Genomic DNA, 15,596 nt, shown 5'->3' on the forward strand with positions numbered 1-15,596 from the left:
TTGAAACTCAAGCGTTCAGATTACATAGACACAAAGGATGTGAGGTATGAATGCCAATATGTGTTACTAGGCTTCCATTCTTTCTATTGGTGAAATATTTGAACCATTGATTTGATATAATAAGATGGCCTTACTAAGTCTTTTATGAAATCGGTGATTTTGGTGGTCCATAGGGTAATGATAGGTACGTGGAATGTTCTTTGGGGACGACCTCGGGTGAGAATCTTGAGATTGATGGCTAGCTTTGTTTGGAAGAACACGCAGACATGTACATTCTCGGGTGAGTCTTCCTTGTGTTGTGAATCCTGTAGGCAGTTCTAATTTTCGAGACCTAGCATCCATCCGTTTGAAGTAAGCCTGAAAAGTGGATTCCCGTTTCTATGAAGATAATATGTTATAGTGTTAATTGAAATTTCGAGCAATCTTCTTTTTCTTGCGCACATCACTTTCTAAGACAACAGGTAAAAGGTCCTATTCCTTTGCATGACCTTTTATTGTGCCAATTTCTTGGTTCCTACCTCTTACCACCGATTGATCCAATTCATCTAGGAAAAATACTAGGATCATGCTATGTTCTTCCAGATTTTATTATGTTTTGAGTATGGTCGGTGTCATTAATAGTTTACCTTCGCGTTGTGGTTATCTATTTTTGTCGACCTCCAATTGTCACATTCTCGCATCAATCGAAACGTCGATCATAAAACTCTAAAGAGCACTCTTGATTATTATTCAAAGCAGGTTGAGTTATATTATTGCTAGCGAAGTGTCGAAGAAGAAAGTTCGGAGAGAAAAGAGAAGCTGTTTAATTAGTTCCGCCCTTCTCTCACTACCACAGGACATTTCCCCTTTGCCGGGTGGGCAAAGCGAAAGTGTCCCACCTATTGAATGACTCATGCGAACTTCGGGATTTTCATGACTATCCTGGTCGGAAGTATATCTGTCAGTGAAGTATATCTTGTTTACTACATGACTATCCTGGTTTACGTGAAAACCTTAAAATCGTTTGATTCAGCCAAACTTGACAAGCCTATTTCACCCATAGTGATATACTTTCCACTTTCATGAAGCAAAGTTTTTATTAGTATAGAATTCTTTGTTTTTCAAGATTTGGAAGGCGATGGTATGTCGGCATTTTTTTTTCTCTCAGGTATGCTATTCCTTGTTAATCTTTTTATTTGCTTACCGATTTGTTGATAATTGATTGGAGTTTGAAACCTGTCATTATTTACTTTTTTTTTTTTTTTTTTTTTTTTTTTCCGGTTTACAAGAGGTGGTTCCTTTAAATGCTGGGAAGTACTTGGAGCTGAAGATAACAAGCCAATTCCTAAATGGGAGGCAATCATTCGCAGAACTTTGAACAAATCTTTGCAACCAGAAGTAAAATATAAAAGCTATAGTTGCCCTTCTTTGTAGTCAAGCTGTGGTTGACATGGTAAGTGAGCTCTTTACATTTATTTTTATCCTCGTTCTAATTCTGCCCCTGCAACTTAATATTTGTTCGATATTGTCCCCTTTAGTTTATGTGTATACACATTTAAGTTTGTAGCTATAGCTTGCAGATAGGAACGATCCAGTTTGGAAAGGTGGACAAATATCTTCACCTACAAGAACAGTAGGCAAAACCAATTTAAAAGGAAAAGAAAAAGAAAATGAAACAACGAAAACAAACAATAGGCATAGGAAAAAGAGAAAAGGGTTCAACACCATTAACTTCCATATCTGTTCATCATAAAAATTTAGTTGTCGCTTTATTAACTTTAGAAAATGTTAAATAAAAGTTCTATCTAGGTATAGTATATAGATATAGAGTTGACTACTTAAGAGTTACATATGGGTTTATTATCTTGGAGGCTGTCTTCTTTAATAGACCATCTACACCATGAATCAAACATACAACTCATTTTATGTTGGCTGATACATGAAATTGTTTCATTCTTGTGAATGTTGAACTCAATTGTTTGAATGATACTTGACACGAAATAAAAGCTTAATTAATGATTTCCTTGTTCAAGCCTAATCATTGATCTGCATAGCCATAGTATCGATGGTACCTTTTCTTCCATAAGCAGGTAGCATGGTTCCTTTTGTAGTAATCTGTCGATTTTTTGATTGTTCTTGAATACAACATGTCTTGATGTTGTGGTAGAGGAAATAGGTTGGTTGCTTTTCTTGAATGAGAACAAATTTTGCCTAGACACGGAATCTATTTGAATACATTTAAGGACTTATCGGTTAGAAGAGTTTTAAGCCTCCCAAAATTTAGTCATACTCAATGTGGCAATGAGATGGAGAAGTTTGTATTCTCGTATCGATTCTGTTATCAAATGGGAACCTAATTGAACAAGGAGAACTTGAGGTATTTTTAACTTCTTTTCGGAATATGGATTTGGAACTGGAACTAAATCATCTTCATGTTAATTTTTTCACTTTAATTGTTGTCTCATTCTGTTGAAGGGTGGTAGACATTATGTTCTCTGGGAGGACCCATTCAAGAAACCTTGCTACTTGTTTGTGTTAGTTCTTTGGAAAGCTGGAAAGCCTGAGATGAAACATTTGTCACTCACTCAGGTCGGAAGGTTTCCACGAGGATCCGGACACTGCACAAGATCTCCGCAAAAACAGGTCATGCCATGTATTCACTCAAAGCAGCTGATGAGATGGGATGAAGATGTCGATTACTTCTTGATCTATATTAACTTTTATCTATTTTCTCAAAAATACTTTTCAAAGACATTTTTAAAGCTTCTTGTGCTTTCTGAGTTCACCATTGGATTAGGTGTTTGGTCTTGAGTATGATCCGGATATCTTTAATATTGTTTCTTTGTTCAGATTATGACATGTAAGTTGTTGTTTTCTTGTGAATGGTGTTCTTTGTAATCTTTACCACAATGTCAATGTACTATTTTTGAAATTGTGAATATATACTTTCTAAATGCATTCGGGTAAAATGACTTTTCTTTGTGTTGACAAAGCTAGATTTGATGGACAAGGGAACAAATGTTGTTAATGTAAGTATTAAGATCCTTTTCATTGTGAAGCGTCCATTAACTGCACAAAGTAGAACTCTTTTGGTCATATTTTGAATTTTTCACTAAAATTCTTTCTCCCAAAGACTTCATATTTGTTGAAGTTCTTGGTGAAGTTTCTCCCAACACTTCATATTTGTTGAAGTTCTTGGTGAAGAATAATTTCTTTATCTCTTGGATTTTAATATATCTTTGATTAAAGATACAACACTTGCTGTGTATTCATATTTGTTTTAGCTTATTTTGCTCCTCTCCTATTACCTTGCTTGGGGTGCTTCTACTTTGTTGGATTGATTTCGAAACATATGTATTTGTTTGTTTTATTGGTGAAACCAAAAGGTTCTTGAAGGAAGAGCATATAGGGTGCAACATCCTTGGGTAGGAGTTGTGAATTGTTCTCGAGGCCGATATCAATAGAAATGTGGACATGATTTTTGCACGGCGTAGGGGGCTTGAATACTTTGCAAGTAGTCGATAACGGACACTTAGCAAGTAAAATGGGTTGAGAATATCTCGCAAAAACTTCTGTTAAAGGTAAGATACTAATAAGTTTTGTTTCCCTTTATCGATTATATGGTTCTAGCAGAGAAAGGATATGATACACTTGGATGGTATCATAAATATGGAAACTCATTTTTGTACTTTTATGTTTTGCAAAGCACTTGGAGGAGTTATTAGGGGAGCGCGATACCAAATATCACATCCTTGATTAACAAAACCATTGATGAACTTGAATCGAGATGGACCACCCCATGAGGCCTATTACTCTTGACGCGGGGGGTATGAACAATGTTATCTCATGTTTGTCTTGTAGTGACTTTTGCGTTCACTGATCTAGCTATCTGTATAATAGAGTTTTGAGTTCTTAGATCTAGCTATATCTATGAGAGTTCAAGTTCATAACCAAATTTGCTACAACTTTACCTTGCAGGGTCATTTATATACTATCTTGGAACTTTGTCGGGCATTTGACCAAATTTTCAAGGAACATCTAGATGGAGGGTAAGCCCTTCTCAAAAGCTTTGATCTTCCCTCTATTTAACCTAGCCCCATGTCCCCACTGCTGATTTTTGTAGACCAAATAAGAGTTTTTAATTTTTTTTCATTAATCAAACTTTTCTTTATGATGCAAAGTAGAAGGAAGACGAGTTCATATTTCCAAATATATTTGAGAGACCAATTCCATCTATCTTAAGGGACTACAGTGCACCTATTTGTCTTGATTCTGATCTCACTCAAAGTGACCTGCTTTTTCTACTTGTGCATGATTCAGATGAATTTAATCGGTATGTCTTGTCTATTACCCTTTTCTTGATATTGTCAGGAAATACATAATATGTTAAAACAAAGCACATTGTGATGGGTATATATGTGTTATATAGTTGGGAGGCGGGACAAGTGCTTGCTTGCCAGGAAGCTTATGCTTAACTTAGTCAGTGACTTTCGAAGAAAACAAATCACTGGTTTTGAACCCAAAAATTTTACATGGACTCAAAAGTCTTCTATCGATTCGGCTTGGATAAAGTCAGAGTTGTAATGATTACTTGAGATTTAATAGAGTTTTTGTCAAACCCATATATATTTACTAGCATTGTGGAACATCTCCCCTGGGTGATTTGGGCCTTCCTCTTAGAATTCTAACAGTTGTATAGTTGCATACCAATGACTAAGGCAATTAGATATCTGTTTCTTTGGGTAGTTTATTCTTCATAAACTGAATTGTTTCAAGTTGATTCTTGCTAAACAAATGAATGAACTAAATCCACTAAAAATTTCTACATAATGAAACTTTTTGTGTATAAAACAGATGATATTGGCTCCCCATTCTACATCGTCCGAGAGTTGTTAGTCATGGTGTTTTATGCTTTAGGAGATGGGAAACAGCCTTTTCTAATCAGCATGGGTGCTATCTCTCTGAATGCCTTCTTGGATTGGCTTTTTGTGTCTAGGTTTTGCCTTGGCGCACGAGGACTGGTATGATACATTTTTACTTGATGGGGGCATTGAGAGCCTATTGTGTGAAGTTGTGTTAGTATATTTAGAGTCCTAACGAAGTCACTTTTCTTTGTTAAGGCACTTTCTACATCTTTGGTTACTTCTTTTTGTCGACTTTGGCTCTTCACTCTCCTCTCAAGAAAACTTAACCAAAATTTGGACTGCTGGGGATTATTACGCGACGACAGAGACTGGTTCGCCCTCTCTTGCATAGAAGGTTACTTCTAAAATAGGTAGATCCATATTGATTTCTCATCAAAACAAAGTACATCTTTGTCGGTCTTACAATTTGGAATAAGTTACAATGCGGGGTTACTCATCATTAGTTCTAACTACTACTTGATAATTTTTAGGAATTCATCGCGAAAGGTGCTTACTCTTTCACGGAGATGGGGAGATCATGGATATGATGGAGGTTGCAAATCCGATGTTGTTCATCTTTGTCACCTCTTTCATCGAGAAACTTCGCCGCCGAAATGAAAGCTGAATTTCTTAGCATAGTATGACATCTTCAAATATAAATATATGTTAAATCAAAATAGTATTTGCTTTTATTGTTCTTATTCTCTATTCATTTGGTCTTCCTGCTTCATTTAACGCATCACATGTTCTAGGTTGAAAATAATAGGAGTATTGAGCCTTACATCTTTGACCATGCTAATATCTCGGGCGTGCTTTGAAGAATATTTCTCTTGGTGACTCTCCAAGGGTTTTGTTTGTGTAAGATGGATCACGGGGAAAACTTGTTATGCTATCAAGTACATTATCTGACTGCCTGGTTTTGTTCCTTGTATAGCCTATCTTGCTTCTCATGAAGATCTAGACATTGTCAAACTATTCTTGCATGAGTACAAGTCTGCATTGATTTTCTAGTACAATGTTTCGTACTGTAGAAAAAAGAAAACAGAGTGGTTAGTTAGGCTGTGATAGGTTCTTGGATTAAATTGATTGCATCAAGTCAGGCTGTGATAGGTTCTTGGTTGGGTGATTGTGTTCTCTTTGGCTCAGTTCGGTACTGCAGATTAGATTTTGTTGGTATATGTTGGCTCGTTACAATTTTTTGTATTTAGTGTAATATTTGTAATTGGAGATGATATTTGTGTGATGAATGTGATTTTAAGATACGTTTCATCTTTATTTGATGATAAATGACTAGGAAAATGGTATTATATTGGGATGATATTGGCAATTTTATTTTATTTTTATTATTTTATTTATTTTATTTTTAATTATTTTGATAAATGGGACATCACTTTTAAAGTGATGTATAGAGTTATTTCACATCACTTTACAAGTAATTTAGAATTTGAATGAGACGTCACTTCCTAAGTGATGTTAATCGGCCTTATTGATTTCACTTAAAAAGTGATGTTAAACGTTATAACATCATTTGTGGACATCGATTAAAAAGTGATGTAACGTTATAACATCACTTGTGGACATCGATTTGATGCAAAAACTTGTGGACATCAATTAAAAATGATGTGAAGTAACATCACTTGTGGACATCGTTTAAAAGTGATGTCGACTTTTCACGCCGCCACCAGTTACATCACTTGCAAAAGTGACGTCGTATATTTTTGACATCACTTATGGAGTGATTTTAAATGTCTTTTCTGTTGTAGTGTTTGACAAGCAATCTGTGAAGGAGTCTCCATATATAGAAAAATCATCCATAAAAACTTCCATAAAGCGCTCTACCATGTCACTAAATATATGAAGCATACAATCATTTGGAAGGGTACGGGGAGCATTACAAAGGTTAAAAGGCATTCGTTTATAGGCATACGTTCCAAAGGGACATGTGAAGGTAGTCTTTTCTTGGTCATCAATATCAATAATAATATGAAAATAGCTAGAGTAGCCATCCAGAAAACAATAAAAAGCATGACCAGCTAGACGTTCGAGCATCTGATCTATAAAATGTAAAGGAAAGTGATCCTTTCATGTCATAGCATTTAAACGTCTGTAATCAATACAGATTCTCCATTTCATAGGACCTTGTGTGAAAACATAGTCACCCTTAGCGTTACGTACCATGGTAACCCCGATTTCTTAGGAACTACATGAATGGGACTTACCCATTCGCTATCGGAGATTGGGTATATGATACCCGCATCGAGTAATCGTAAGACTTCTTCCCTAACCACCTCTTTCATGGCAGGGTTCAAGTGATGCTGAGGTTCGCGAGAAGTCTTCACGTTATCCTCCAAATGGATACGATGAGTGCAAACATTAGGGTCAATTCCCTTAATGTCGGCTAGGGACCAACCAATCGCAAACCGATGTTCCCTAATCACCCTGATTAAATGTGTCTCTTCATCCTTAGATAACAGAGAAGATATAATTACTGGATGACTACCATCCGGATCAAGTTGAATATATTTTAACTCCGGGGGAAGAGGTTTAAGCACCGGGGTGGAAGGAATGTCAATAGATGTTTCATTAGGGTCCTCATCTTGCGTAATGAATACTTGCTTAGGTAGCAAGTCTTCATACTCAGTATATAGAGCAACCGAAGGGTTTACAATTGGTGTGGACTCAAGGATGGTGTTGACTTCCTCTAAGTAGGGTCATTTACAAAATCTGAAGTTCCAAAAGAAAGGAATTTATACATATGGTTTTCGGGAAACATGTTGTTAAAATAATCTTGAGCTAAGCTCTCTATCATGCTAACCTCCCCATCTATAGACGATTAAGTAAGCTGTTTCATCATTTTAAAAACATTTACCTCAACAGAAAGATGGCCAAAAGATAATGACATCTTACCATCGCGGCAATTTATAAGCGCGTTGGCAGTTGCCAAGAAGGGATGCCCTAAGATGATCGGCACAGAGTCGTTAACGACTTCTGTATCGAGGATAACAAAATCTGCATGATAGTAGAAATCTTGAACCTTAACAAGCACGTTTTCCACTACACCCTTAGGACACTTTATAGACCTGTCCGCTAACTGCAACGTCATTTTTGTAGGTTGCATTTCCTGTAGACCTATTTGTTTATACAAATAAAATGGGAGTAAGTTAACACTCGCCCCCAGGTCTAATAAAGCGGTTGTCGTGTGGGAATATCCTAAGGTGCATTTTACAGTAGGACGACCAAGGTCCTTGTACTTAACAATTCCATTATTTTCTGATAAAGTTGGGAACTGTTCAGTTAGAAAGGCGTCTTTAGGTATGTTGGTCTTACACCTAGTAGTGCACAACTCCTTAAAAACTTAGCGTGGTTAGGTAGCTTTTTAATAGCTTCGAGAAAAGGAAGGTTTATCGTTAGATTTTTGAAAATGTTCCTAATCTCCTCAAAGTTTGTATCCCTGGTTAGCATGGCTAATTTCTGGGGAAACGGTGGTTTCTCTCTATATTTAGTGTATGGCTCAACTGGATGTCTAACCTTGGGTATCTGTTTCTTAGGTTGTGGTTTAACTGGTACCTCTACAGTGGTAGGCTCTTCAGTTTCTATTTTGGTATCTAGTTTGATATCCGGTGTAGGGACTACTGGTGGGGTAACTATAGGCATAGTTACTTTGTTATCCACCACTTTACCAGAACGGAGAGTGGTGATGACATTTAGCTCACCTACGGTTGTAGTTTCCGTACTAGTATTACCGTTTACCTCAAAGGGTTTGTGTTTTGTTTTAGGGTTTGGTATCGCTTGGCACGGAAACACCTATTGGTTGGGCTTTCTCTTGGGCTAACTGTTGTATGCCCTGATTTATGGACTGTAAGATATGTTGGTTCGATTGAGTCATTGATTGGAAAAGTTGTTAGGTAACCTGTATAAAGGCGTCGATACGATCCGGTTGTGTAGGCGTAGTAGTCACAGGTGGTGCGACTGGAACTATCTCACGTTGATTATTTATGGGCGGGTTGTGATAGTTATTATTATTAACCGGAACGATACCTCTATTGGTATTATAACTATTATAATTACCTTGACCTTGTGCTTGACCTTGTCGTGGTTGCGCTTGGTTGTTATAATTATTATAATTCCCCTGACCTTGTCCTTGCCTAGGTGGAGTTTGGTTATAATTGTTTGCTTACCTAACATTTTGGTTATTAAACCCTGGAGGTGTAACTTGTTGATTGTTTCGCCAACTGAAGTTGGAATTTTGTCTCCATGGGGCATTAGGAATAGGATAGCTATTAATGGAGCAAACATTATCTTGCTCTGATTGTTGTTGTTCATAGGCGAGAGGACAATAAGAGTCAGGGTGCTTAGGACTCAAATAGAAATTACATGGGTTAGAGTTGACATTCATGATGGGGATAGGCTTTTGTTGAACAGAAATAGCCTCTACCTTTTTAGTTAGAGATTCGATTAAATTTTTAAGTTCTGGATCGGGTTTCATCTCAAACATACTGACGGCCTTAACTGTTGAAGAAGAACTAGCAGAGCGGGGGATATCATCACTACCCCCCCAATTATTATTGCGCTTAGTTTGATCTTTTAAAAATTTGTAAGCCTCCGAGGCTCCTTTACTTAGGAAACTACCCCATTCATTATGTCAATGACTTCTTTATGGTGGTGTAGAAGTCCTTTGAAAAATTTGTAAGCCTCCGAGGCTCCTTTACTTAGGAAACTTAGTTTGATCTTTCGCTAGGTTATGATGTGGACACTCTATAAGGAGATCGGTGAAACGATTCCAAGCCTCTAAAAAATGATTCATGAGGATTTTGTCGAAAGAAATGAATCTTGGAAAGCATCTCATCTGTCTTTAGGGGTGGGTAAAAATGTTCCATAAACAGCTGAACAAGTTTAGCCCACGAGTCCATAGAATTAGGCTTTGGTTAGTTAACCAAGGCGCCTTATCGGCTAAGGTGAAGGGAAATACCCTCGGTTTAATTTGTTCCGCACCAACCATAGGATGGTGGAATGTTGTAAGGACTTGTTCAATCCTACGCATGTGCTGATAAGGTTTTTCATGGTCTAAACCATGAAAAACGGGTAACAAATTAAATATGTTTGGGGGGATTCGAAAATCCCCCACTGGGTCTGCTAGAACAATGCAAGATTTAGGGCTATCGCTCAAGGCTTTGGAAAAGTCGGAGAGAGGAGTCTCTCTTTCTTCAGCCATTGTGTTAGGTGTGGTGTGTGGAAAAGTAGCTAGAGGTGTAGTGATTGGTATACTAGATAGACGTGTTTGTTGACGTTGACGGTTAATTACGTTCGGTGTTTTTCTCCGACCAGACCTCAATCTCATGCAAGGGTAAGTTTAAACACGACAACACTCCAAACAATCTTGATATAGTAGTATAAACCTCTAACTGGAGATGCGAGGTGTGGAAGAAAAGAGTACCTGAATGCCTCCTTGCTTCGCTTGCGAATAACGTCTTGTTTACGCGTGCTCAGTGTGTATAACAAGTTAGAACACTGAAAACTTGAAGAAATGGAAAGTTTGAAACAAACCTGAGGAAATCGGGCAATTTCAGAGAGGTGCGAGTGCACGCTCTGTTTGAAGCGCAAAATGCTTATTTCGGAGACAACTTCGGAGTTCCTAGTCTTTGTAGCGAGGTGGTGCTTTCGTTTTGAAGCAGTGCGCTTTCGGGACTTGTCCAATGTCCGTGTTTTGGCGTAGGTGGCGCTCTGTTTGAAGCGCAGTGCGCTCGCGTACAAAATGAATTTCAGGCGTTTGGCGGGTAGCTCTATTTGAAGCGCAGTGCGCTCCGTGTATTTTCGCGAGGAAAATTTAAGTGCTGAAACGGACAACCATAGTATGAATCAAACAAGGGTGGGTGGGTTTAATGGGACTTAAAAATGACTAATTATACTATGAAACCAATGCTAAAGGGAACTAAGATGGCAGCGGCGCCATTTGATAATCGTAAAATGAATAGTTTTACTAATGAATAAAGCGATGAAACTCTAAACGAAAGTAAAACTAAACTGGTTTGTTACTAGATTTATCAAAGATATTTTTACTCTCAATCCTATTGAGATATAAGGGAGTAGATGATTCATTCCATTCCTAGTTCTTTAGCATGCGATGGTTTCGTGTCAACTAATCAGTCCAAAGTCTAATGAGAGATTTACGAGGGGAATTCTATACTACGATGTGAATTCAATTAACAAGTTACGAATAACGAAATGATAGAATGCTAAGGGTTTGAATCTAGATAAAGAATTAAAGGAAATTGAATCCACCTTAACTCGACTTAATCAACTAACAAAGATTCGTCGTGATCCAAATTGAATGCTTTGTATATCAAAATAGTAATTCTAATCCCTAATTATACATGGCATCTCTACCAATCAATAACTAGCATGTGATGTCGTTCACCCATTCTCATGTCGAATCAACGACCTTCTAGAGTGGAATAAACTCTCACAACGATTTCTAAGTTAACAAAGATCAAGCTTCATCAAGGCTTCTTCAACCCCATCTAATGGAGGTTTAGCCTTAAGTCATACTACTATCATTTCCCATTGAATTAAAACTAGACATCATATAAAACTTCTATCTTATGCAATTTTACTAAACAATAATTGAAATATCAGGTAATAAATAGGAAATGAATAACAAGTAATAAAGGAATTTAGATCTAAACAATTGTAAATGACAAAAATCAAAATGAACAAGAATATACTATTTTATTTATCTAATCAAGCAATAACAATATTTTCAAGGTTTAATCTAAAAACAAGGAATGAAATGAAATTAAACTTAATTAAAAACAATTAAAACTAGATCTAGAATTATCTATATTTTAGGTCTAATTTGCTACCATTTACAAAGAGCTAAACTTTTGTTTTTATATGCTTCAGATCCAAAAATCGTGTATGGGCTTGGAGCCATGTTTTGGGCCGGAAAATCGGGCCCAAAACCCAATTCTTTCAGTCCGGAAAGGGCTCTTCAGCTGGATTTGGCTTCAATAGACTTTTCGTCCACTTTTGCTCCTCTGATTTGGCCAAGGCTTGGACCATTAGAAAGCTCTTTCCGAGCCGGTCGTTTTGGAATAAGGTAGGCCTAATTCCGAGGTTTGAGTCCAAAGATATGGTCTTCGGAAGTTCTACCAACTTGTGCACTATTTCTGCCCGTGTTGACTTTTCAACTTTTGACCGGGCTTTATGAAGGCTTTGTCTCCTTGAATCTTGGCCTTTATCACAGAACTTCTTAGCAACCAATCCTTGCTCCTTTATCTCGCCAAAGTAGCACATTTCTGCACATAATTGACTTTACTGCCTGAAATACATAAAAACATGTAATTAGTGTTAACTCTTATTTATTACTCACATAATTGGTCTAAAAGTATGAATGTTAAGGGGTTAAAACTACAGTTTTGGGCTCTTATCACTCTTTTAGGAGTACTCAAAGCTATTGACCATTTTGGATCGAGTTGGTTAGGTACATAAAAGACTTGCTTGGCCTGAGAGGCCATCACAAAAGGGTCTTCCTTATGTCCAATTCTACCAAGGTCAACAGAAGTGAAACCCAAATCGTCTACTTTGATGCCATTTCTGTTGTCAACCCAGTCACACTTAAATACTGGGACTTTGAGTACCAGATAGTCGAGCATCCATATCTCAGTTATAACACCGTAGTAATCCATTTCTGAAACAACGGGGTTCTTATCCTTGGCACTAGAAATTTGCACCTTTGTTTGTCGCCATTAAACCCACACCAATTGTTTTGGTTTACTAGTGAAGCTTCATGATCCTTCCATTATGAAAACGGTATCCACCAATAACATAGCTTTGAACACTTTAGAACATCTCGGCGAGGTCTTTGAGCTATAACTTTCAGGGTGTTTGAAAGTTTGTTACCCGTAAGCTTGCTTTGCCTCCTCCTTAACCCGATTATCCAAGTTATCCAAGAATCTTAGTCGAATTTAGCAAAGTTGTATTAGATGTAAAATAATTTCAGATAATCTTACCCTTTACGAATCCAATAAATGAATGTGCGCGAGTGTGCTCATCTTGATACCATTTGGTGACTTATGAGGATAAGTAAGCTTTAGGTGTTCCATATGCTTCCTATCAAGTTAAGAAAAAGCTTGGTCACCATTATCTATCTAGGCGAAATAAGGAAAAACAAAATCCTATACTACGTATTTTCGATATAAGGTTGAGCGTCATTAGTGTTTGCCAAAACACATTGATGAGCTTGCTCCCAAGTTTTCTCGTCGACTTCAACAACATTCATACCACCAAGAGGCTTTCCCCTTAGAAATTGTATTTTCTTTCTCCATATCATTAGTATCCATGTTTCTAAGCGATGGGACTTAACATTTGCATTCACTCGGATAAGTACTCGCTAAGAAACTCAACAACTTCTTCAAGGATATAATTTTCAGCAATGCATCCTTACGGACGATTTCGATTCCAAGACGTAGCCCTTTAGTATTTTCATGAACCTAATATTCAAAAAGTGACAAAAAAGAAAAATAAAAAAAACAAACAATCAAATTGATGAAGCTTTACTGAATTATTGAAAGTAGTTAATTCAATTTTCTGTGTACTTGCCTCTCAAATGGATACATCCAACGAAAGAATACTGGCCCACAAAGCTCAACCTCCCTTATAAGATGAACATATAGATGCACCATGACATCAAAGAACGATGGTGGAAAGTACATTTCCAGTAGACATAAAGTGAGGACCAAATTGTCTTGAATTTCCTTTAATTTGGACACAACCACTACTTTGGTGCAAAAAGAGTTGAAAAAGAAACACAACGAAAGTGATGGTATACTTCCGTGCTTTGGCAACACCGATCGTATTGCCACGGGGAAGAAGTTCTTTGCATCAATATGACAGTCATGAGACTTGAGACCATACACTTTTAGATCTTGCATCGACACGCTGATTGGCCTAAAATGTGAAGAATATCCATCGGCACTTTGAGTTCACGCAAAGTGTTGCAAATTGTTACTTTCTCAGCTCTAGATAACGTATGACATGCTGGTGGAAGATAAGTCCTATTTCCCCTTTTCTCTGGTGCTAGTTCCTTCCTCATGTCCATTTCTAAGAGGTCTAGGCGACTTTTGAGGTCATCTTTTGTCTTGTACTTAATGTTAAGTAGTGTGCCGATGATGCTATCACAAATATTTTTCTCAATATGCATGACATCCAAGTTGTGTTGCACAAGCAAGAATTCCCAATATTCAAGATAAAAAAATATGGATCTCTTCTTCCAATATTTACCACTTTCATTCTCATCAGAAGTGTTAGGCTGCTTCTCGTGTTTGTGACTCTTCATTGGATGCCTTTGACTTCTTTCTTGATGTTTTGGCTTTGGAATCACCGGCTTTGGTTTCCCATCTAACTTTCATCCCTTTGAGCTTTCTCGAAATCACCTCTCCGGTTAATGGGTGCGGATGTTATCTTAACTCTTTGCGACCATTAAATGCCTTCCTTTGCCTCCGATAACGATGATTTTTTGGAAGGAACTTTCTATGGGGCTGATATATGTTTTTATTCGAGTGTTTCAATCTTGTAGAATCAGTTTTCTCACCACATATTTGACAAGCAAGATATCCCTTGACGCTACACCCAGCTAAATTTCCAAGAGCTGGAAAATCATTGATCGTCCACAGTAGAACAACCCTTAATGTAAAAGATTCTTGCTTGTAGGCATTAGAAACCTCCACACCAGGATTCCAAAGAGCCTGTAAATCTTCAATTAAAGGTCTAAGGTAAACATCAATATCATTACTAGGTTGTCGGGGACCTGATATCAACATTGTCAGTATCAGAAATTTTCTCTTCATACATAACCATGGCGGAAGATTGTAAGTGATCAACATAACCGGCCAACAACTATGCCTAGAGCTGAGATTACTATGTGGATTGATCCCATCTGTCGAAAGATAAAGTTGCAGATTTCTTGGATCTTCAACGAACTCTGGCCACCTTTTATCAACCTCTTTCCATGCTGGAGAATCTGCTGGATGACGCATTTAACCATCAAATTCTACTCTTCTATCTGCATGCCATACCAAATCCTTTGATATCTGAGCAGATTGAAACATCTTTGCAAACCTTGGGAGAGGCGGAAAGTACCACAAAACTTTTGCAGGCGCTTTACCCTTCTTTTCCTGATATCTTGACATTCCACAAGTTAGACAACTAGTTAAATCCTTGTACTCATCTCCTCTGTAAAGTATGCAATCATTGGGACATACATGTATTTTTTGAACTTCCATTCCAAACGTAGACAAAATATTTCTAGCTTTGGTCATGGATTGTGGCACTTTGTTATTATCCGGCAACATTTTTCCCAATACCTTCAATAGCTTGGTAAATCTCGTGTCTGACCACCCACTAATGGCTTTCAAGTTGAACAATTCCACAAGGGATGATAACTTTGTATAGCTTTTTGCAACCTTTGTACAAAGGTTTCTCAGCATCTTCAAGCAATTTACAAAGCTTTTCAGGATTCCCCGTGAAACTCTCATATGCATCATTAACCATTCTAACCGTGTCCCCAAAATCACATGGGGTTTCCATATCAAAGTCTTGACATGGAGGTTCATGCGTGTTGACACTTCGAGACTTTCCACTGTGAGGCTTTTCCCCATGCCATATCCATATTTTCTAACTTTTTTCAAAACCAACATGAAACAGATGATCCCTGAT

General features: G+C 37.4%; 1 long non-coding RNA gene and 1 pseudogene across 2 annotated transcripts; one reads left to right on the forward strand and one right to left on the reverse strand.

Annotated features, from left to right (window-relative positions):
* Positions 1–3,913: 3,913 nt before the first annotated feature.
* On the forward strand, positions 3,914–5,034 carry LOC147519418 (uncharacterized). Of its 2 annotated transcripts, none has more exons than XR_015214223.1 (3): positions 3,914–4,028; positions 4,164–4,312; positions 4,834–5,028. It is a non-coding gene; the product is annotated as an uncharacterized LOC147519418 (long non-coding RNA). The 2 variants fall into 2 exon arrangements; XR_015214224.1 differs by having other exon boundaries at positions 3,980–4,028; positions 4,161–4,312; positions 4,834–5,034.
* Positions 5,035–13,240: 8,206 nt separating this feature from the next.
* Positions 13,241–15,232, reverse strand: LOC147519419 (uncharacterized; annotated as a pseudogene).
* Between the last annotated feature and the right edge of the window lie 364 nt (positions 15,233–15,596).

This window comes from Coptis chinensis, chromosome 2, assembly GCF_015680905.1.
Source record: "Coptis chinensis isolate HL-2020 chromosome 2, ASM1568090v1, whole genome shotgun sequence".
Taxonomy (NCBI): domain Eukaryota; kingdom Viridiplantae; phylum Streptophyta; class Magnoliopsida; order Ranunculales; family Ranunculaceae; genus Coptis; species Coptis chinensis.